General features: G+C 40.3%; 1 protein-coding gene and 1 pseudogene across 6 annotated transcripts in view; one reads left to right on the forward strand and one right to left on the reverse strand.

Annotated features, from left to right (window-relative positions):
- DOCK3 (dedicator of cytokinesis 3) overlaps nt 1-23,555 on the forward strand; it is a 699,272-nt gene that overhangs the window by 104,432 nt on the left and 571,285 nt on the right. The gene's annotated exons all lie outside the window — the stretch shown is intronic.
- LOC101136701 (zinc finger protein 652-like) lies at nt 6,675-7,475 on the reverse strand (annotated as a pseudogene).

The raw sequence follows: 23,555 nt of genomic DNA on the forward strand, positions 1-23,555 counted from the left end.
TAAAATTTTTATTTTTTAATTGACAAATAATAATTGTATTCATGGGTACATAGTGATGTTTTGGTGCATATAATATATAGTGATCAGATCAGGATAACTAGAATATCCATTATCCCAAACATCATTTGTTTTGGTTGAGAAAGTTCAATATTTTCCTTCTAGCTTTTTGAAACTATATATTATTATTAATTATAGTCATCTTATGTGGGATAGAACATTAGAACTGATTCTTTTTATCTAGTTGTAATTTTGTATCCTTTGACAAATCTCTTCAACTCCTCCCTTCCCCTTCCCCTCCAGTATCCTTCATTCAGGTTTTTTTTGTTAGCTTCCATGTATGAATAAGAATATGAGGTGTTCAACTTTCTCTTTTTGGCTTATTTCACTTAACATAATGTCCTCTAGTTCCATTCACATTACCATGAATGGCAGGACTTCAGTATTTTTTATGGCAGAATAGTATTCCATTGTGTATATACAACATATTTTCTTAATCCATCTGTTATTGGACACTTAGGTTGATTCCATATTTTGGCTGTTGTGAATAGTGCTGCAATAAACATGGGAGTGCTGATGTCTCTTCAATATAATGACTTCTGTTCCATTGGATAAAATCCCAGTGGCTCCACAAAGAGATCTTGAGACCAAAAAATAAAAAAATAAATAAAAAGAAAAAGAATCCCACTGGGGTGGGATTTTTAGATCATATAGTAGTTCTTTTTTTTTTTTTTTTTTTTGGAGACAGGGTCTCATTCTGTCAGCAGGCTGGAGTGCAGTGGTGCCATCACAGCTCACTGTAGCCTCGACCTCCTTGGGCTCAGGTGATCCCACCTCAGCCTCCTGAGTGGCTGGGACTACAGGTGCACAACATCACCAGGCCTGGCTAAGTTTTGTATTTTTTGGTAAAGATGGGGTTTTGCCATGTTGCCCAGGCAGGCTGGTCTTGAGCTCCTGGGCTCAAGTGATCTGCCCACCTCAGCCTTCCAAAATGCTGAAATTAGAGGCATGATCTAGCGCACTCAGCCATATAGTAGTTCTATTTGTAGTATTTTTTTTTAATTTGAAATATTTATTTATTTATTTTAAGTTTTGTTTTATGTTCAGGGGTACGTGTACACGTTTGTTATATTGGTAAACTCATGTCACAGGGGTTTATTGTACAGATTATCTTGTCACCCAGGTATTAAGCCTAGTATCCATTAGTTATTTTTCCTGATCCTCTGCCTCTTCCTACCCTCCATTCTCTGGTAGGCCCCAGTGTCTGTTGTTGCCCTCTGTGTGTCCATGTATTCTCATCTTTTAGTTCCCAGTTGTAAGTGAGAATATGTGGTATTTGGTTTTCTGTTCCCATGTTAGTTTGCTAAGGATAATAGCCTCCAGCTCCATCTATGTTCCTGTAAAGGACAGGATCTTGTTCTTTTTTATGGCTGTATAGTATTCCATGGTGTATATGTTCCACATTTTCTGTAGTCTACAATTGATGGGCATTTAGATTGATTCCATGTCTTTGCTATTGTGAATAGTGCTGCAGTGAACATACACATGCATGTGTCTTTATGATAGAATGATTTATATTCCTTCGGGTATATATGCAATATTGGGATTGATGGGTCGAATGGCAGTTCTGTTTTTAGGTCTTTAGGAATTGCCATACTGTTTTTCACAATGGTTGAACTAATTTACACTCCTGCCTACAGTGTTTAAGCATTCTTTTGTCTCAGCAGTCTCACCAGTACCTGTTATTTTTTGAGTTTGTGTGTGTGTGTGTGTGTGTGTGTGTGTAGCTTTTTAAAAAAAATTCTTTTCAAAATTAAGTTTTTTTATTTCAATAGGGTTTTTGGGAACAAGTGGTGTCTGGTTACATGAGTAAGTTCTTTAGTGGTGATTTCTGAGATTTTGGTGCACCCATCACCCGAGCAGTGTACACTGTACCCAATGTGTAGCCTTTTATCCCTCACCCACCTCCCACCCTTCCCCCCCACCGAGTCCCCAAAGTCCGTTGTATCATGCTTATGCCTTTGCATCCTCATAGCTTAGCTCCCACTTGTAAGTGAGAACATATGATGTTTGGTTTTTCATTCCTGAGTTACTTCACTTAGAATAATGGTCTCCATTTCCATCCAGGTTGCTGTGAATGCCATGATTTTTTTTTTTTTGGCTCATGGCTGAGTAGTCCATGGCGTGTGTATATTTGTGTGTGTGTGTGTGTGTGTGTGTGTGTGTCTGTACCACCACACATTTTCTTTATGCACTCATTGACTGATGGGCATTTGGGCTAGTTCCATATTTTTGCAGTTGCGAATTGTGCTGCTATAAACATGCGTGTGCATGCATCTTTTTTGTATGATGACTTCTTTTCCTCTGGGTAGATATCCAGTAGTGGGATTGCTGGATTGAATGGTAGATCTACTTTTTGTTCTTTAAGGAATCTCCACACTGTTTTTCATAGTGGTTGTGCCAGTTTACGTTCTCATCAGCAGTATAAAAGTGTTCTCTTTTCACCACGTCCGTGCCAATATCTTTTTTTTTATTTTTAAATTATGATCATTCTTGCAAGAGTAAGGTGGCATCTCATTGTGGTTTTAATTTGCATTTCTCAGATGATTAATGATGTTTAGCATTTTTTGATGTGTTCATTGGCCATTTGTCTATCTCCTTTAGAAGATTCTCAATGGACAATTCTTGAGAATTGTGTATTCATGTCCTTAGCCTGTGTTTTGATGTGATTATTTGTTTTTCTCTTCTTGATTTGTTTCACTTCCTTGTAGATTCTGGATATTAGTCCTTCATTAGATGCATAGTTTGTGAAGATTTTCTCCCACTTTGTGGATTATCTGTTTACTCTGCTGATTATTTCTTCTGCTGTGCAGAAGCTTTTTAGTTTAAGTAAGTCCCATCCATTTATCTTTGTTTTTGTTTCATTTGCTTTTGTGTTTTTGGTTATGAAGTCTTTGCCTAAGCCAGTGTCTAGAAGGGGTTTTCCGATGTTACCTTGTAGAATTTTTATGGTTTCAGGTCTTAGATTTAAGTCTTTGATCCATCTTGAGTTGATTTTTTTTTTTTTTTGAGATGGAGTCTCGCTCTGTTGTCCAGGCTGGGGTGCAGTGGCATGATCTGGGCTCACAGCAACCTCCGCCTCCCAAGTTTAAGTGATTTTCCTGTCTCGACCTCCCGAGTAGCTGAGATTACAGGTGCCTGCCACCACGTCTGGCTAATTTTTGTATTTTTAGTAGAGGTGGGGTTTCACCACGTTGGCCAGGTTGATCTTGAACTCCTGACCTCAAGTGATCCTCCCGCCTCAGCCTCCCAAAGTGCTGGGATTACAGGCATGAGCCACTGCACCCATCCTTGAGTTGATTTTTGTATAAGGTGAGAGATGGGGATTCAGTTTCATTCTTCTACATATGACTTGCCAATTATCCCAGCACCATTTGTTGAATAGGGTGTGTCCTTTCTCCACTTTATGTTTTTGTTTGCTTTGTCAAACATCATTTGGCTATAAGTATTTGGGTTTATTTCTGGATTCTCTATTCTGTTCCATTTGTCTATGTGCCTATTTTTATACTAGTACCATGCTGTTTTGGTGACTATAGCCTTATAGTATGGTTTGAAGTAGGGCAGTGTGATGCTTCCAGATTTGTTCTTTTTGCTTAGTCTTGCTTCGGCTATGTGGGCTCTTTTTTGGTTCCATATGAATTGTAGATTTGTTTTTTCTAGTTCTGTGAAGAATGATGGTGATATTTTGATGGGAATCGCATTAAATTTGTAGACTGCTTTTGGCAGTGTGTTCATTTTCACAATATTGATTCTACCCATTCATGTGCATGGGATGTGTTTCCATTTGTTTGTGTCATCTGTGTTTTCTTTCAGCAGTGTTTTATAGTTTTCCTTGTAGAGGTCTTTCACTTCCTTGATTAGGTATATTCCTAAGTATTTTATTTTATTTTATTTTATTTGCAGCTAGTGTAAAAGGGGTTGAGTTCTTGATTTGATTCTTAGCCTGGTGGCTGTTGGTGTGTAGCAGTGCTACAAATTTGTGCACATCAATTTTGCATCCTGTGGCCAGGCACGGTGGCTCACGCCTATAATCCCAGCACTTTGGGAAGCCAAGGCGGGCAGATCACCTGAGGTCAAGAGTTTGAGACTAGCCTGGCTAACGTGGTGAAATGCTGTCTCTACTAAAAATACAAAAATTAGCTGGGGGTGGTGGTGCACGCCTGTAATCCCAGCTACTTGGGAGGCTGAGCCAGGAGAATTGCTTGAACCTGGGAGGCAGAGGTTGCAGTGAGCTGAGATTGTGCCATTGCACTCCAGCCTGAGCGACAAGAGCAAAACTCCATCTCAAAAAAAAGATTGTATTCTGAAACTTTTCTGAGTTTATTTTTCAGTTCTAGGAGCTTTTTGGATGGGTCTTTAGGGTTTTTTAGTTATATGATCATGTCATTGGTGAGCAGTGATCATTTGACTGCCTCTACCAATTCGGATGTCCTTTATTTCTTTCTCTTGTCTGATTGCTCTGGCTAGGACTTCCAGTACTATGTTGAAGAGAAGTGGTAAAAGTGGGCATCCATGTCTTGTTCCAGTTCTCAGGTGGAATGCTTTTGTCTTTTCCTCATTCAATATAATGTTGGCTGTGGGTTTGTCGTAGATGGCTTTTATTAAGGTATGTCCCTTCTATGCCAATTTTGCTGAGGGTTTTAATTTTTAATCATAAAGGATGCTGGATTTTGTCATATCCTTTTTATGCATCTATTGAGATGATCATGTGATTTTTGTTTTAAATTCTGTTTATGTAGTATATCACGGTTATTGACTTGCCTATGTTAAACCATCTCTGTGTTCGTGGTATGAAACCCACTTCATCATGGTGGATTATCTTTTAATATGCTGTTGGATTCAGTTAGCTAGTGTTTTGTTGAGGATTTTTACATCTATGTTCATCAAGGATATTGGTATGTAGTTTTCTTTTTTTGTTATGTCCTATCCTGGTTTTGATATTAAGGTGATACTGGCTTTATAGAATGATTTAGGGAGTCCCTCTTTCTCTTATCTTTTGGAATAGTTTCAATAGGATTTTTACCAGTTCTTTGAATGGCTGATAGAATTCAGCTGTGAATCCTTCTGGTCCTGGACTTTTTTTGTTGGCATTTTTTTTTTATTACCATTTTTGTCTCACTGCTTGTTTTTTGTCTGTTCAGAGTTTCTATATCTTCCTGGTTTAATCTAAGAGTGTCGTGTATTTCCAGAAATTTGTCCATCTCTAGGTTTTCTAGTTTGTGCCCATAAAGATGTTCATAGTAGCCTTGAATGATCTTTTGTATTTCTTTGGTATTGCTTGTAATATCTCTCGTTTTGTTTCTAATTGAGCTTATTTGGATTTTCTCTCTTCTTGGTTAATCTTTCTAATGGTCTATCAGTGTTATTCATCTTTTCTTTTTTTCTTTAATCAGCTGATATTAAATTATAAAATTCCAGAAGTCTGAGTATTTGAAACTTACAAAAGTCACCAGAAAATGCAAGCATGTTGGGCTTTAGTTTGGTGGTTCTCTTGGTTTAGATGACAGTCCCTCTGTGAGCTCAAGGTCGTCTTCTTGTTTATTTCCTTAGATCTGTTGTTTCAGTGACAACCACAGAACTCTTAGTGGAGGCCAAGGAGAGTCTGAGAACTAAAGAAACGTCCACCATTTCTTTCTGTGCACACTAACACATGGGAACTTATCTCCTGGAGAACACGCTTAAGGAGATGGATGTTAATGATGCTGTGCTGAACTGTTCTTCTCTGCCAACTGCCGCAGAAAGTTGTCCTCACTCTGGCCTTTATGATTTAAAGTTGTCCTTACTCTGGCCTTTATGATTTATGAAATCTTTTGCCACAGATTTCACAGATAAAGGGTTTCTCTCCAGTGTTTGTTTTCATGTGTTCGTGAAAATACTGCTTCGTGTTGAAATCCTTGCCACACCACTGGCACATGAACTGTTTGTGCCCAATGTGGATGCTCATGTGGGTGTGTAGCTGGTAATTGTACTGAAACCTTTCGTCACAGTTCTCGCATCTGAAGGACTTCTCTCCAGAATGCTGCAGGGAGTGCCCCATGAGTGACATACTGCATTTGAATGATTTTCCACAGGTTTCACATGTAAATGGCATGTCTTTCATGTGTGCAACCATGTGTTTTTGCACATGAGCCATGGCATAGAATTTTTTCTCACAAATTTCACAGGAAAATTTCTTTTCTGCATATCCATGGACGATCTTGATATGTTCATGAAGGATCCAGTTTCTTGAACGATTTATTACAGGCAACACACTAAATGGTTTTTTTCGGTCTGTTTGCCGGTGAAGGTACAGCTCACTTTCCAGGACAAACTTATTGCCACATTTATCACAAATCTGCATGTGCCTGTGAGTAACGTTCATTTGCTTCTCCAGACACCAGTGAGCATTAAATACCCTGGGGCACACGCCTGTAATCCCAGCACTTTGGGAGGCTGAGGCGGGCTGATCACCTGAGGTCAGGAGTTCGAGACCAGCCTGATCAACATGTAGAAACCCCGTCTCTACTAAAAATACAAAATTAGCTGGGCGTGGTGATGCACGCCTGTAATCCCAGCTACTTGGGAGGCTGAGGCAGGAGAATCGCTTGAACCCGGGAGATGGAGGTTGTGGTGAGCCGAGATCGCGCCATTGCACTCCAGCCTGGGCAACAAGAGTAAAACTGTCTCAAAAACAAAAAACAACCCTGGGGCACTTCTCACAGGTCACACTTAGCTTTCTGCAGTGGTGCTTCAGGCTCCTTTGTGGCCCGCTTCTTATGCTTAGGTGGCTCTGCACTCTTCCTGCAACCTCTTGTAGTTCTGGGAGTAGGGGAAGTGGTAGCTGCAGCAACAGAGGCAGCTCTCCTCGTTCTTCTTTCTGTAATGCTGACTTTCTCTGTTATCTTCTCCTTTTTCTTCTGCTTATCATTCTCTCCATAGTCATTGCTGTTATCTGTGGCCCCTTCCTCACTCTCTTCCTCCTCATTGTTTAAGAACAGGAGTCTCTTTGGATTGAGAAGAGGTACCCTTTTCCCCTTTAGGTACATTTAATGTTTGATTATTAAGGTTTACCTCCACTATGATCTGCTCCCTTTTGTAAAAGACTTCTTCCTCTTCTTCCTCCTTCTCTTCTGTGTCATCAGAATTCTCCTGGTCTTCCTTAATAGCATGCACATCAGACTCTGCTCCTGTCTCCCTGAAATGTGGCTGTTCTTCTGTTTCTTGGAGATGTAGTTTGCTCATCTTGGTGTCCACAAACACAGAATAAGGACTTTCTGGTTCCCTTTGTTACACTTTGGTGGACAGGTCAAGTTCCTTGTGGCACCATGATGAAAGCTGGATGGCACTTGCCCATGATGGCTATCATCTTGTGCCATTCCTGCTACAGGCACAGCACAGTTTTCAACCAGCTCCTGACGAGAAGTGGCTGTGTGCCTCATTGGTAAATGACTCAATTTATTAAGCAGTTCAGACTGTAAAGAAAATAGCTTTAAAACAAGGTAATTATTAAGACTAAAATATTTTTCCATCCCTAAGAATCACTCAAATGAAAAAAAGATATTCCTGGAAACTGAATTCTTCCAGTGTTGCAGCACCAAAGCATAAGTCAAAAAGGTTTGGTATTATGGCAAGAGCAGACCACTAGTGATTTTTCTTCTGAAGAGAACTACAAGGGACTTGGAGCATCTTATCTGGGCCGGCCACCTCCACCGCCTAGATCAATGCCTTGGCAGTCCTTCCCTGCAGTGGGGGGACTGTAGCCAGAGTCACAACCTCCAGCCAGGCCGGCCCCTCACTCCTGCCCAATGTCTGTCCTCAGGGCTGCTCCTCAGACCTGGCCTCGGCTGCTGGCCACAGTGCTACGTGGCCACCGCTCCCATGTCTCTGGACTTCCTTCTGAGTGCCTGAGGGCAAGGAGGGTGGCAGGGTGGGCAGAGCGCAGGGAGGGAGGCAGGGGAGGGGGTGTGGGTGTGTGGATGTATGTGCAGGGAGGGAGGCGAGTGGCTGCGAGGGCGCGTGCCCGCCCCGTCCCCTTCCTTTGTTGGCCACCCCCCTTTATTATCTTTTCAAAGAACGAGGTTTTTGTTTCATTTATCTTTTGTATTGTTTCTTTTTTGTTTGTTTGTTTCCATTTCATTTAGTTCTGCTCTGATCTTTGTTATTTCTTTTCTTCTGCTGGGTTTGGGTTTAGTTTGTTTTTGTTTCTCTAGTTCCTTGAGGTGTGACCTTAGAGTGTCTTCTTTTTTCTCTTTTAGACTTTTTGATGTAGGTGTTTAATGCTAAGAACTTTTCTCTTAGCACCTCTTGCTGCATCCCAGAGGTTTTGATAGATTGTGTCACTATTGTGCAGTTCAAATAACTTTTAATTTCCATCTTGATTTCATTGTTGACCCAATGATCATTCAGCAGCAGGTTAGTTTCCATGTATTTTCATGGTTTTGAGGGTTCCTTTTGGAGTTAATTTCCAATTTTATTCCACTGTGATCTGAGAAAGTACTTGATGTAATTTTGGTTTTCTTAAATTTATAGAGAGTTGTTTTGTGGCCTGTAATATGATCTATCTTGGAGAATGTTCCATGTACTGATGATTAGAATGTATATTCTGCAGTTGTTGGGTAGAATGTTCTGTAAATATCTGTTAAGTCCATTTGTTCTAGGGTATAGTTTAAGTTCATTGTTTACTTGTGGTCTTTCTGTCTTGATAACCTGTCCAGTGCTGTCAGTGGATTATTGAAGTCCGCCACCATTATTGTGTTGCCATCCATCACATTTCTTAGGTCTAGTAGTAACTGTTTTATAAATTTGGGAGCTCCAGTGTTAGGTGCATACATATCTAGGATTCTGATATTTTCCTGTTGGACTAGTTTTTTAATCTTTTTTTTTGTTTGTTTGTTTTTTAGACAGTCTCTCTGTCTGTCATCCAGGTTGGAATGCAGTGGTGTGATCTTGGTGTCATCAGTGGTGTGACCTGTGCCTTCTGGGTTCAAGCGATTCTTGTGTCTCAGCCTCCTGAGTAGCTGGGACTGATAGTCATGCATCAGCATGCCCGGCTAATTTTTGTATTTTTAGTAGAGATGGGGTTTTGCCATATTGGCCAGACTAGTCTGGAACTCCTGGCCACAAGTATCTGCCCACCTCGGCTTCCCAAAGTGTTGAGATTACAGGCATGAGCCACCATGCGTGGCCTAGTCCTTTCATCATTGTATAATATCCCTCTTTGTGTTTTTTTAACTGCTTTTGCTTTAAAGTTTGTTTCATCTGATGTAAGAATAGCTCCTCCAGCTTGCTTTTGGTGTTCATTTGCATGGAATATCTTTTTCCACCTTTTTACCTTAAGTTTATATGAGTCCTTATATGTTAGGTGAGTCTCTTGAAGACAACAGATACATGGTTTGTGAATTCTTATCTATTCTGCCATTCTGTATCTTTTAAGTGGAGCATTTAGGCCATACATTCAGTGTTAGTATTGAGATGTGAGGTACTATTCTGTTCATCATTGTGGTTGTTGCCTGAATACCTTGTTTGTTTTTTTCTCATTTGCTATTGTTTTACAGGTCCTGTGAGATTTATCCTTTAAGGAGGTTCTATTTTGGTGTATTTTGAGGTTTTTGTTTCAATATTTAGAGCTTTTTTTTTTTTTTTAGCAGTTATTTTAGTGCTGGCTTGGTAGTGGCAGATTCTTTCAGCATTTGTTTGTCTGAAAAAGACTATCTTTCCTTCATTTACGAAGCTTAGTTTTGCTAGATACAAAATTCATGACTGATAATTGTTTTGTTTAAGGAGACTAAAGATAGGACCTCAATCCCTTCAAGTTTATAGGGTTTCTGCTGAGAAATCTGCTTTTAATCTGATAAATTTTCCTTTATAGGTTACTTGATGCTTTTGCCTCACAGCTCTTAAGATTCTTTCCTTCGTCTTGACTTTAGATAACCTGATGACTGTGTGCCTGGGCGATGATCTTCCATTCTGACTGGTGTGAGATGGTATCTCATTGTGATTTTGATTTGCATTTTTCTAGTGATCAATGATACTAAGCTTTTTTTCATATGCTTCTTGGCCACATGAATGTCTTTTTTTGAGAAGCATCTGTTCATGTTCTTTGCCCACTTTTTAATGTTTTTTTGTTGTTGTTGTTGTTATAAATTTGTTTAAGTTCCTTGTAGACGATATTAGACCTTTGTCAGATGGATAGATTGCAAAATTTTTCTCCCATTCTGTAGGTTGTTTACTCTGTTGATAGTTTCTTTTGTTATGCAGAAGCTCCTAAGTTTAATAAGATCCCATTTGTCAATGTTTGCCTTTGCTGTGATTGCTTTTGGTGCCTTTGTCATGAAATCTTTGCCTGTTCCTATGTTCCAAATGGTATCGTCCTAGGTGATCTATTACAGTTTTGGGGTTTACATTTAAGTGTTAAATCTATCCTTTTTTTTTTTTTTGAGACGGAGTCTTGCTCTGTTGCCCAGGATTGAGTGCAGTGGTGCCATCTCGGCTCACTGCAACCTCTGCCTCCCGGGTTCAAGTGATTCTCCTGCCTCAGCCTCCCAAGTAGCAGGGACTACAGGTGCACACTACCATGCCTGGCTAATTTTTGTATTTTTAGTTTCACTATGTTGAAATGGGGTTTTACCATGTTGGCCAGGTTGGTCTGGAACTCCTGACCTCAGGTGATCCACCCGCCTCGGCCTCCCAAAGTGCTGGAATTACAGGTGTGAGCCACTGTACTTGGCCAAGTGTTTAATCTGTCTTGAGTTGATTTTTGTGCATGGTGTAAAGAAGGGGTCCAGTTTCAATCTTCTGCATATGGTTAGCCAGTTATCCCAGCACCATTTATTGAATAGGGAGTCTTCTTCAATGCTTGTTTTTGTCAGGTTTGTTGAAGATCAGATGGTAGTAAGTGTGTGGCCTTGTTTCTGGGTGCTCTGTTGTTTTCCATTGGTCTCTGTGTTTGTTTTTTGTACTAGTACCATGTTGTTTTAGTTTCTGTGGCCCTGTGGTATAGTTTGAAGTTGGGTAGCATGATGCCTCCAGCTTTGTTCTTTTTGCTTAGGATTGCCTTGGCTATTCGGGATATTTTTTTGTTCCTTGGCTATTCGGGATTTATTTTTGTTCCATTTGAATTTTAAAATAGATTTTTCTAGTTCTGTGAAGAATGTCATTGTAGTTTGATAGGAATAGCATTGAATCTGTAAATTGCTTTGGGCAGTGTGACCATTTTAATGATATGGATTCTTCTCTGTTAGCATGAAATATTTTTCCATTTGTTTGTGTCATCTCTGATTTTTTTTTTTTTTTTGAGCAATGTTTTGTAGTTCTTTTTGTAGACATCTTTCACTTCTCTGGTTAGCTATATTTCTAGGTATTTCATTCTTTTTATGGCAGTGAATGAGATTCTGTTCCGATTTGGCTCTCAAGTTGGCTGTTGTTGGTGTATAGGAACTCTAGTGATTTTTGCACGTAGATTTTGTATTCTGAGACTTTGCTGAAGTTGTTTTTCAGCTTAAGGAGCTTTGGGGCTGACACTGTGGGGTTTTGTAGGTATAGGACCTGTCATCTACAAATGGGTAGTTTGACTTCCTCTCTTCCTATTTGGATGCTGTTTATTTCTTTCTCTTGCCTAATTGTTCTGGAAAGGACTTCCAATACTATGTTGACTAGGAGTGGTGAGAGAGAGCACCTCTGTCTTGTGCCGGTTTTCAAGGGGAATGCTTCCAGCTTTATAGATTGGTTATGACGTTGGCTGTGGGTTTGTCATAGATATGTTACTATTTCACCAAGCTTATTGAGAGTTTTTAACATAAATGGTGTTGAATTTTACCAAAAGCCTTTTCTGCATCTGTTGAGATGATCATGTGGTTTTTGTTTCTAGCTCTGTTTATGTGATGAATCACGTTTATTGATTTGCATATGTTAGAGCAATCTTGCATTCCAGGGATAAAGCCTAGTTGGTCATAGTGGATAAGCTTTTTGATGTGCTGCTGGATTTGGTTTGCGAATATTTCATTGAGGATTTTTGCATTGATGTTCATCGAGGATATTGGCCTGTTCTCTGCCAGGTTTTGATATCAGGATGATGCTGGCCTCATAGAATGAGTCAAGGAGAAGTCCCTCCTCCTTAGTTTTTTAGAATTGTTTCAGTAGGAATGGTACCAGCTCTTCTTTGTACATCTGTTAGAATTTGGCTGTGAATTTGTCTGGTCCTTGGCCTCTTTTGGTTGGTTGGAAGTTTATTAAAATTCAGTTTCAGAGCTCATTATTGGTCTGTTCACATATTCAGTTTCTTCCTGGTTCAGTCTTGGGAGGGGGTTTGTGTCCAGGAATGTAAACATTTCTTCCAGATTTTTTGGTTTATATGCATAGAGGTGTTCATAATAGTCTCTGATGGTTATTTGAATTTTTTTGGGGTCAGTGGTAATATCCCCTTTGCTGTTTCTAATTGTGTTTATTTGGATATTCACTTTTTTCTTCTTTATTAGTCTAGCTAGCCATCTATCTGTTTTATTAATTTTCTTTTTCTTTTTTTTTTTTTTGAGGCAGAGTTTTGCTCTTGTTGCCCAGGCTGGAGTGTAGTGGCATGATTTCAGCTCACTGCAACCTCTACCTCCTGGCTTCAAGTGATTCTCCTGCCTCAGCCTCCTGTAGGTGGGATTACAGGCGTGTGCCACCACACCCAGCTAATTTTTGTATTTTTTAGTAGAGACGGGATTTCGCCTTGTTGGTCAGGCTGGTCTCGAACTCCTGATCTCACGTGATCCACCTGCCTCAGCCTCCCAAAGTGCTGGGATTACAGGCGTGAGCCACCTTGCCTGGCCTATTTTATTAATTTTCTTTTCAAAAATTCAACCCCTGCCTTCAATGATCTTTTGAATGGTTTTTTATGTTTTCCTCTCCTTCTGTTCACCTCTGATTTTGGTTATTTCTTGTCTTCTACTAGCTTTGGGCTTGATTTACTCTTAGCTCCCTAGTTCTTTTAGTTGTGATGTTAGATTGAGACAGATCTTTCTTTTTGGTGTAGGCATTTAGTGCTATATATTTTCCTTTTAACACTGCCTTAGCTGTGTCCCAGAGATTTTGGGTATATTATATTTTTGTTCTCATTAGTTTCAAAGAACTTGTTGATTTTTGCCTTGATTTCATTATTTACCCAGAAGTCATTTGGGAGCAGTTTATTTAACTTATGTGTAATCGTATGGTTTTGAGTGAATTTCCTAGTGTTGATTTTTAATTTGATTGTGCTGTGGTCTGACAGAGTGGTTGTTATGATTTCACTTCTTTTTTTTTTTTTTTTTTTTTTTTTTGAGACGGAGTCTCGCTGTCGCCCAGGTTGGAGTGCAGTGGCGCGATCTCGGCTCACTGCAGGCTCCGCCCCCCGGGGTTCACGCCATTCTCCTGCCTCAGCCTCCCGAGTAGCTGGGACTACAGGCGCCCGCCACCTCGCCCGGCTAATTTTTTGTATTTTTAGTAGAGACGGGGTTTCACCGTGTTAGCCAGGATGGTCTCGATCTCCTGACCTCGTGATCCACCCGCCTCGGCCTCCCAAAGTGCTGGGATTACAGGCGTGAGCCACCGCGCCCGGCCGATTTCACTTCTTTTGCATTTGCTGAGGAGTGTTTTGTGTCCGAGTATGTGGTCAATTTTAGAATGTGTGTGATGTGGCAATGAGAAGAATGTATGTTTTGTTGCTTTTGGGTGGAGAGTTCTGTAAATTTCTATCAGATCCATTTGATCCAGTGCTGAGTTCAAGTACTGAATACCTTTGTTAATTTCTGCCTTGATGATCTATTGAATACTGTCAGTGGCATGTTGAAGTTTCCCACTATTGTTGTGTGGGAGTCTGTGTCTCTTTGTAGGTCTCTAAGAACTTGCTTTATGAATCTGGGTGCTCCTGTGTTAGGTGCATATATATTTAGGATAGTTAAGTCTTCTTGTTGAATTGAATCCTTTACCATTATGTAATGCCCTAATTTGTCTCTTTTGATCTTCGTTGGTTTAAAGTCTGTTTTGTCTGAAATTAGGATTGCAACCCCTGCTTTTTTCTGTTTTGTCTTGCTTGGTAGATTTTTCTCCATCCCTTTATTTCAAGTCTGTGGGTGTTTTTGCATGTGACATGGATCTCTCGAAGACAGCATATTAATGGGTCTTGGTTCTTTGTCTAGCTTGCTACTTTGCACCTTTTAATTGGGGCATTTATCCTGTTTACATTCAGGGTTATTATTGATATGTGTAGATTTGATCCTGTCATCATGGTGTTAGCTAGTTAATATGGAGACATGTTTGTGTGGTTGCTTTATAGTGTTACTGGTCTGTGTGCTTAAGTTTGTGTTTGTAGTGGCTGGTAGTGGTCTTTCCTTTCCATATTTAGTGCTTCCTTCAGGAGCTCTTATAAGGCGGGTCTGAGGGTAACGAATTTCCTCAGTGTTTGATTGTCTGAAAAGGATCTTATTTCTTGTTGGCTTGTGAAGCTCAGTTTGGCCAGCTATGAATTCTGGGTTTGAATCTCTCTTTTTTTTTTTTAAAGAATATGGAGTATTGGCCCCCAGTCTCTTCTGGCTTGGGTTTCTCGTGAGAGGTCCACTGTTAGTCTGATGGGTTTGCCTTTGTAGGTTACCTGATCTTTCATTCTAGCTACCTTTAACATTTTTTCTTTCATTTTGACTTTGGAGAATCTGGTGATTATATATCTTGGAGATGATCTTCTTGTGAAGTATGTTACTGGGGTTCTCTGCATTTCCTGCATTTAAATGTTGGCCTGTCGAGGTTGGAGGAAGCTCTCATTGTTCATATCCTGAAATATGTTTTTCAAGTTTCTTACACACTCCCTGTCTCTTTCAGGGACACCAATGAGTTATGGATTTTGTCTCTTTTTTATTTTTTTGAGATGGAGTCTTGCTCTGTTGCCAGGCTGGAGTGCCGTGGCATGATCTCAGCTCACTGCAACCTCTGCCTCCCGGGTTCAAGTGATTCTCCTGTCTCCGCCTCCTGAGTAGCTGGGACTACAGGTGCGTGCCACCACACCCAGCTAATTTTTGTATTTTTGGTAGAGATGGGGTTTCACCATGTTGGCAAGGATGGCCTTGATCTCTTGACCTCGTGATCTGCCTGCCTTGGCCTCTGGATTTGGTCTGTTTACATAAGCCCATATTTCTTGGAGATTTTGTTCCTTTTCATTCTTTTTCTCTGTTATTTTCTGACTGTTGTATTTCAGAAGCCCAGTCCTCAAGCTCTGAGATTCTTTCCTCACCTTGGTCTGTTCTGCTGTTGATACTTGTGATTGCATCATCAAATTCTTGTAGTGTGTTTTGCAGCTCTGTCAGGTCAGTTACATTCTTTTCTATACTGGCTATTTTGACTTTCAGCTCTTGTATCATTTTATTGTGATACTTAGCTTCCTTGGGTTGGGTTTTGACATACTCTGTTATCTCAATCATCTTCCTCCCTAACCATGTTCTGAATTATATTTCTGTCATTTTAGCCATCTCAGCCCCATTGGGAACCCTTTCTGGAGAGGTGGTGTGGTTATTTTTTTTTTTTTTTTTTTTGAGACAGAGTCTGGCTCTGTCCCCCAGGCTGGAGCGCAGTGGTGTGATCTTGGCTAACTGCAAGCTCCGCCTCCCAGGTTCACGCCATTCTGCCTCAGCCTCCCGAGTAGCTGGGACTATAGGCGCCCGCCACCATGCCCAGCTAATTTTTTTTTGTATTTTTAGTAGAGACGGGGTTTCACCATGGTCTGGATCTCCTGACCTTGTGATCCGCTCCCCTCGGCCTCCCAAAGTGCTGGGATTACAGGCGTGAGCCACCATGCCCGTCCGTTTTTTTTGTTTTGTTTTTTTTTTTTTTGAGATGGAGTTTCGCTCTTCTTGCCCAGGCTGGGGTGCAATGGTGCAGTCTTGGCTCACTGCAACCTCTGCCTCCTGGGTTCAAGCTATTCTCCTGCCTCAGCCTCCCCAGTAGCTGGGATTATAGGCATGCGTCACCACGCTCGGCTAATTTTGTATTTTTAGTAGAGATGGTGTTTCTCCATGTTGGTCAGGCTGGTCTCGAACTCCCAACTTCAGGTGATTTGCCCACCTTGGCCTCCCAAAGTGTTGGGATTACAGGCGTGAGCCACCGCGTCCAGCCGGTGTGGTTGTTTATATGAAAGAAGGCACTCTGACTTTTTGAGTTGTCAGAGTTATTGCACTGATTCTTTTTATCTTTGTGGGCTGATGTTTCTTCAGTCTTTGAAGTTGCTGACCTTTAGATTTTTTTTTTTTACTTTTATCCTATTTGATGACCTTGAGGGTTTTGATTGCGGTATAAGGTGAATTCAGCTGACTGGCTTAGTTTGCAGAAGATTTTAGGGGGCTAATGTTCACTCACAACTTCTGGGCTGCATGCTCTAACTCTGGGTGACTTTTGTTGTGTCCTGACTTTGCTCTCTGACTCCTTGAGGTTAGGCATCCACTGTGCTGGTGGGGGTGGGGGCTGAGGTGCTCCTGGACCACAGGTCACTTACACTCCAATTGGAGTGCATTTTGTAGTGTGGTGGCGGCAGGATCCATGTTTGTTTGCATGTGCTGCCAGCAGCAGCAGTGACAACATGGCAGAGTGCACACTGCTGCATCAGGGTGCTAGTGAATGCCGAGGTTCTTGCCTTTGTGCAGGCATTCACCACAGTGGAAGAGGTGGTATGGCTGGCGGGAGGTTGGGGGTTTCTGCTGGTGACTGTGCAAATGGTTGTGCTGGTGGTGGTGTGAGGATGGAGGTGGGGCGCTGTCAGGCGCAGGCCTGTGTGTTATGGGGTAGTCACTCAGAAAGTGGGAGAGTCCGCTCTTCTCTAGGCCTAGTTTCACTCCTGTGGCAGTGTTGGTGCAAGGGTAGGGCATTGGAAGGGGTGGGTCTGCCTTGCTTTGTGCCCTGCAAGGCTCTGACTGCACTGGTGGTTCAGCTGTGTCTGGTTGGTCATCTTGTCCTCTCTGTCGTCCCGGACAGCAGATGAGACCCAAGGCGCAGCACCTTTCCAGCTAAATGTCAGCACTGCAGAGCCTTCTCTGCTTCTGTGTTCTGGAAGAGCCACTTGTAATATTTTTGAGGCACCTCCGTACTGTTCTCTATAGTGGTATACTAGTTTACATCTCCAGCACAGCATATAAGGGTTCTGTTTTCTCTGCATCCTTGCCAGCATTTGTTATTTTTGTCTTTTTGATGATAGCCATTTTAACTGGGGGTGAGATGATACCTCATTGTTGGTTTTGTTTGCAATTCTGTGACGATTAATGATGTTGAGCATTTTTTCATACATTTATTGGCCATTTATATGTCTTTTTTGAGAATGTTTGTTCAGATTATTTGCCCATTTTCAATTTTAATTGTTTCAACCTTTAATATGAACATTAATCGTATTTTCAAATCTAATGACGAATTACAGATAGAGAAATTTATGAAAATTATGGGGCACAGCAGTCAGAGAATTAGGCAAAGAATACAAAAAACTGTAACACATATGTAACTCTTCTTGTACTGATGAACAGAGAAAGAATAGCTCATTTTGTATTCTGACCACAGTATAAATAAATGCAAAAATATACGGCAGTTAAGCGATAGCTGTTAGGTAGAAAGTATTGATCACAGGTGGAATCTGTTACATGTGAGGAGGGAAATATATCAAGAGATTTAGTTAACAATGCTGGAAAAACCATGCCAGGCAACCAGATCTTGAGGCAAGAGTCATACTTCACAGAGAAAAAGAGCAAAATGTAGAGAAAAACCAGGTCTCGCTATGGAATGGTCTGTAGTCTTTTAACCACAGTGCCATAGAAGGAACTTGACCAAGCACTGCCCATGATCTGCAGAGTTATGTGCATAATACTCAGTTTTCCTGCTAGGGATACCCCAGTTCATGACAATGACAAGAGAATGAGAAAGGCCACCTACAAATGAAATGAGATCATCCCACCTGCAATGGCAGATATGGTCTTATTAGTGCCATCTCTCAGAAAGAACAGTGTCCTGGGGGAAGCAGATCAGATATTAGGTCAAGCCTGTGTTCTTGCAGGAGCTCATTTGCCCATTTTGTAATTGGATTTTTTTTTTTTATTTTGCTTTTGAGATGTTTGAGTTTCTTGTATATTTTGGTTATTAAGTCTCCTGTCAGATGAGTGGTTTCAGAATATTTTCTCCCATTCTGTAGGTTGTCTTTTCACTTTATTATTTCCTTTGCTGTGCAGAGCTTTTTCATTTTATATATTCCAGTTTGTTTATTTTTGCTTGTGTTGCTTTGAGGTCTTATTTATAAAATCTTTGTGTAGACCAATGTCCTGAAGCATTTCTCCTGTTTACTTATAGTAGTTTTATAGTTTTGGGTTTTACATTTAGGTTTTTGATTTACTTTCAGTAGATTTTTGTATAGAGTGAGAGGTAGAAGTCTAGTTTCATTGTTCTGCATATGGATATCCAGTTTTTTCAGCATAATTTATTGAAAAAATGGTCCTTTCGCCAGTGAATGTTCTTGGTACTTTTATCAAAAACTAATTGGCTATAGATATGTGCATTAATTTCTGGGCTGTCTATACTGTTTTAGTGGTCTGTGTGTCTGTTTTTATGCCAGTATCATGCTGTTTTGGTTACTCTTGCTTTGTAGTATATTTTGAGGTGTAGTAGTATGATCTTTGCTCCTTTTGCCCAAGATTGCTTTGAGTATTTGGGATCTTTTCTGGTTCCATGCCAATTTTAGGATTTTCCCCCTTATTTCTGTTAAGAATGTCATTGGTATTTTGTTAGGGATTGCATCGAATCTGTAGATTGCTTAGGGTAGTATGGCCATTTCAACAATATTAATTTTTCTGATTCATGAACTTGGCCTTTCTTTCCATTTCTTTGGGTCCTCTTCGATTTCTTTTATCAGTGTTTTGTAGTTTTTCTTGTAGAGATCTTTCACCTCCTTGGTTAGATTTATTCTTAGGTATTTTTTTTGTAGCAATTGTAAATAGCATTCCCTTCTTCATTTTTTTGGCTCCTCCATTGTTCCTGTATAGAAGTGATACTGATTTTTGTTCATTAATTTTATATCATGCAAGTTTACTGAATTAGTTTATCAGTTCTAAGAGTATTTTGGTAGAGTCTTTAGGTTTTTGTATATATAAGATCATGTCATCTGCAAACAGGGACAGTTTGGCTTTCTGCTTTCCAGTTTTGATGCCTCTTATTTATTTTTCTTGCCTGATTGCTCTGGCTAGGACATCTAGTGCTATGTTGAATAAGAGTGGAGATCCTTGTCTTGTTCCAGTTCTTAGAGGAAAAGCTTTCAGTTTTTTCCCCATTCCAGAAGATGCTAGCTGTGGGTTTGTTATATATGGCCTTTGTATATTGAGATGCTTTTTTTCTACACATAATTTATTAAGTGTTTTCATCATGAAGGGATGTTGAATTTCATTAAGAGCTTTCTCTGAGTCTACTGAGGTGTTACAGTTTTTGTCCTTCATTTTATTGATATGATGTATGATGTTTGTTTATTTGCATGTGTTGAATTATTCTTATATTCCTGGGATTTATCCCACCTGGTTATGGTTATCTTTTTGATATGTTGTTGGCTTTGGTTTGCTAGTATTTTGTCGAGTATTTTTGTGTCTGTGTTCATCAGGGATATTGGCATGTAGTTTTCTTTTCTGATTGTGTCTTTATGTGGTTTTGCTATCAAGGTAATGCTGGACTTGTAGAATGAATTAGTGAGAATTCCCTGCTTCAACATTTTGAAGTAGTTTGAGAAGACTTGGTATTAATTCTTCTTTAAAAGAATGATAGAATTCTTTGGTGAAGCCATTATTTTTGGACTTTTCTATGTTGAAAGACCTTTTATTACTGAGTTGATCTCATTACTTGTTATTGGTCTGTTCAGATTTTCTTTCTTCTTAGTTTACTTTTGGTATGTTGTAGGTGTCCAGGAATTTGTCTGTTCTAGGTTTTTAAATTTATTGACATATTTCATAGTAATCACCAATGAGCCTTTGTATTTCCATGGCTCCTGTTGTGCTGTCTCATTTTTCACTTCTGATTTTATTTGGATCTTCTCTTTTTTCTTAGTCTAGCTAATGGTTTACCAATTTTATTTATTTTCAAGAAAACAACTTTTAGTTTTGTTGATCTTTTGTTTTTAGTCTCAATTTTGTTTATTTCTGTTCTGGTCATTATTATTTCTTTACTTCTGCTAACTTTTTGTTTTGGTTTCTTCTTGCTTTTCTAGTTCCTTGAGGTGCACCATTGGGTTATATGAAATCTTTCTAGTTTTTTTTTTATTTCAGCATTTATTTCCCTGAAGTTTCCTCTTAATACTGCTTTTGCTGTGTTCCCTAGCTTTTGGGATCTTATGATTCTATTTTCATTTCAAGAAATTTTGAAATTCATTCTTAATTTCCTCTTCCATCCATTGGTCATTCAGGAGCATGTTGTTTAGTTTCCATGCATTTATATAGTTTCAGATGTTCCTTTTCTTATTGATATCTGGTTTTATTCCATTTTGGTCTGAGAAGATACTTGGTATGATTTTGATCTTGTTATAAATAAAGTTTCAGTGTCATAAAAGAAATAGTGCTCGAATATAAAATTTTCTGTTTTTTTTCTTCTCAGCAAGGCAATTTACTTCTATAGAAGGGTGCACCCTCACAGATGGAGCAATGGTGAGCGCACACCTGGACAAGGGAGGGGAAGGGGTTCTGATTCCTGACACATGTGGCCCCTGCTGCTTGTTGTTCCCCCTATTAGCTAGGGTTAGGCCGCACAGGCTAAACTAATTCTGATTGGCTAATTTAAAGAGAGTGACCTGGTGAGTGGTTTGGCAGGAAAAATGGTTATGGCAGAGCAGGTAATTGGAATGAGTTAGGGTGCAGCAGGTAATTGGAATGAGTCAGGGTGGAGCAGATAATTGGAATGAGTCAGGGTGGAGCAGGTAATTGGAAGGAGTCAGGGTGGAGCAGGTGATTGAAAAAGGTTGCTTTATGAGGAAGTTAAGTTTAAAAGTAGAAGGCAAAGAATTGAACATACTGACATATTGATACTTTGAAGAGAAATGTAGAACTCATATCTAACAATCTTAAAGTTTTTTTTGAGACTTGTTTTGTGTCCTAACATATAGTTAATCCTGGAGAATGTTCAATGTGCTGATGAGGAGAATGTGTATTCTATAGCTGTTGGGTGAAATGTTCTACAAATATCTGTTACATCCATTTGGTCTGTGGTGCAGTTTAAATCTGATGTCCCATTGTTGGTTTTCTGTCAAGATGATCTGTCCATTGCTGAGAGTGGAGTGTTGAAGTCCACAGCTATTATTGTGTTTGGATCTATTTCTTCATTTGGGTCTAATAATATTTGTTTTATATGTCTGGGTGTTCTGATGTTGGGTGCATATATATTTATAATTGTTATATTCTCTTGCTAAATTGATTGCTTTATTACTATGTTGCCTTGTCTCTTTTTACAGCTTTTAACTACAGGTCTTTTTTGTCCAATATAAGTATAGCTATTCATGCTCACTTTTGGTTTTCTTTTGCATGGAATATCTTTTTTATTCCTTCAGTTACAGTTTATGTGTGTCTTTATAGGTGAGGTGAGTTACTTGTAGGCAGTATATCATAGGGTCTTTCTTTTTTATCCATTCAACCTGTGTCTTCTAAATGTATATTTAATCCATTTATATTCAAGATTATTATTGATAGGGATTTACTCCTATTATTTTACTGTTTTCTGATTGTTTTGTATATTCTTTGTTTCTTACTTCCTCCCATTATTTTTACAGTTGAGTGGTGTTTTACATTGATAAGGTTTTATTTGTTTTTCTCTCTTGTTTGTGTATGAGTCCTACCAATGAGTTTTATTGTTTCGTATGTTTTATCGATGGTGGTTATCATCTTTTTACTTCCAGATATAAGACTCTCTTGAGTATTTCTTGCAAGATCAGTTTAGTGGTGATGAATTTTCTTGGTTTTTCTTGTCTGTGAAAGATTTTATTTATTCTTCATTTTTAATGTGTAGGTTTGCTGGGTATAATATTCCTCATTGCCATTTTTAATTTTTATTTTTTCTTTCAGTACTTTGAATATATCATCCCACTCTCTATTGGCCTGTAAGTTTTCTCCTGAGAAATTTACTGTTAGTCTAGTGGAGTTTCCTTTGTATGTGACTTGACACTTCTCTCTTGCTGCTTTTAAAATTATTTCTTTGTCTTTGACTTTTGACAATTTGATATATAATATATGTCTCTCAGTGAGGACCTGTTTGGGTTGAATCTGTTGGGGTTCTTTGAGCTTCCTGGTAGTGGATGTCCATATCTCTCCCAATGCTTGGGGGAATTTTCTTCTATTATTTCATTAAACATGTTTTCCCCACCTTTCCCTTCTCTTCTCCTTCTGGAACATCTGTAATACTTTATTCACATGATGGTGTTTCATAAATCCTGCAGGCTTTCTTCATTTTTATAATTTAGTTTTTGTCTGCCTATGTTATTTCAAAAGACCTGTCTTGAAGTTCAGAAATTCTTTTTTTTTTAAAGATTTTATTTATTTATTTATTTATTTTTAAATTTTTTTTTTTTTAGTATTTATTGATCATTCTTGGGTGTTTCTCGGAGACGGGGATTTGGCAGGGTCATAGGACAATAGTGGAGGGAAGGTCAGCAGATAAACATGTGAACAAGGGTCTCTGGTTTTCCTAGGCAGAGGACCCTGCAGCCTTCCGCAGTGTTTGTGTCCATGGGTACTTGAGATTAGGGAGTGGTGATGACTCTTAACGAGCATGCTGCCTTCAAGCATCTGTTTAACAAAGCACATCTTGCACCGCCCTTAATCCATTTAACCCTGAGTGGACACAGCACATGTTTCAGAGAGCACGGGGTTGGGGGTAAGGCCATAGATTAACAGCATCCCAAGGCAGAAGAATTTTTCTTAGTACAGAACAAAATGGAGTCTCCCATGTCTACTTCTTTCTACACAGACACAGCAACAATCTGATTTCTCTTTCCTTTCCCCACACTTCCCCACCTTCCACTCGACAAAACCGCCATCTTCATCGTGGCCCGTTCTCAATGAGCTGCTGGGTACACCTCCCAGACGGGGTGGCGGCTGGGCAGAGGGGCCCCCCACCTCCCAGACAGGGCGGCTGGGCAGAGGCGCCCCGCACCTCCCAGATGGGGCGGCTGCCAGGCGGGGGCTGCCCCCCACCTCCCTCCTGGACGGGGCGGCTGGCTGGGCGGGGGCTGCCCCCCACCTCCCTCCCGGACGGGGCGGCTGGCCGGGCGGGGGCTGCCCCTCCCCTCCCGGAAGGGGCGGCTGGCCGGGCGGGGGCTGTCCCCCACCTCCTGGAGGGGGCAGCTGCCGGGCGGAGACGCTCCTCACTTCCCAGATGGGGCGGCTGCCGGGCAGAGGGGCTCCTCACTTCTCAGACAGGGCGGCTGGGCAGAGACGCTCCTCGCCTCCCAGACGGGGTGGCGGTTGGGCAGAGACACTCCTCAGTTCCCAGACGGGGTCGCGGCTGGGCAGAGGTGCTCCCCACATCTC

Source organism: Gorilla gorilla, chromosome 2 (genome assembly GCF_029281585.2).
Source record: "Gorilla gorilla gorilla isolate KB3781 chromosome 2, NHGRI_mGorGor1-v2.1_pri, whole genome shotgun sequence".
In the NCBI taxonomy this organism is placed as follows: Eukaryota; Metazoa; Chordata; class Mammalia; order Primates; family Hominidae; genus Gorilla; species Gorilla gorilla.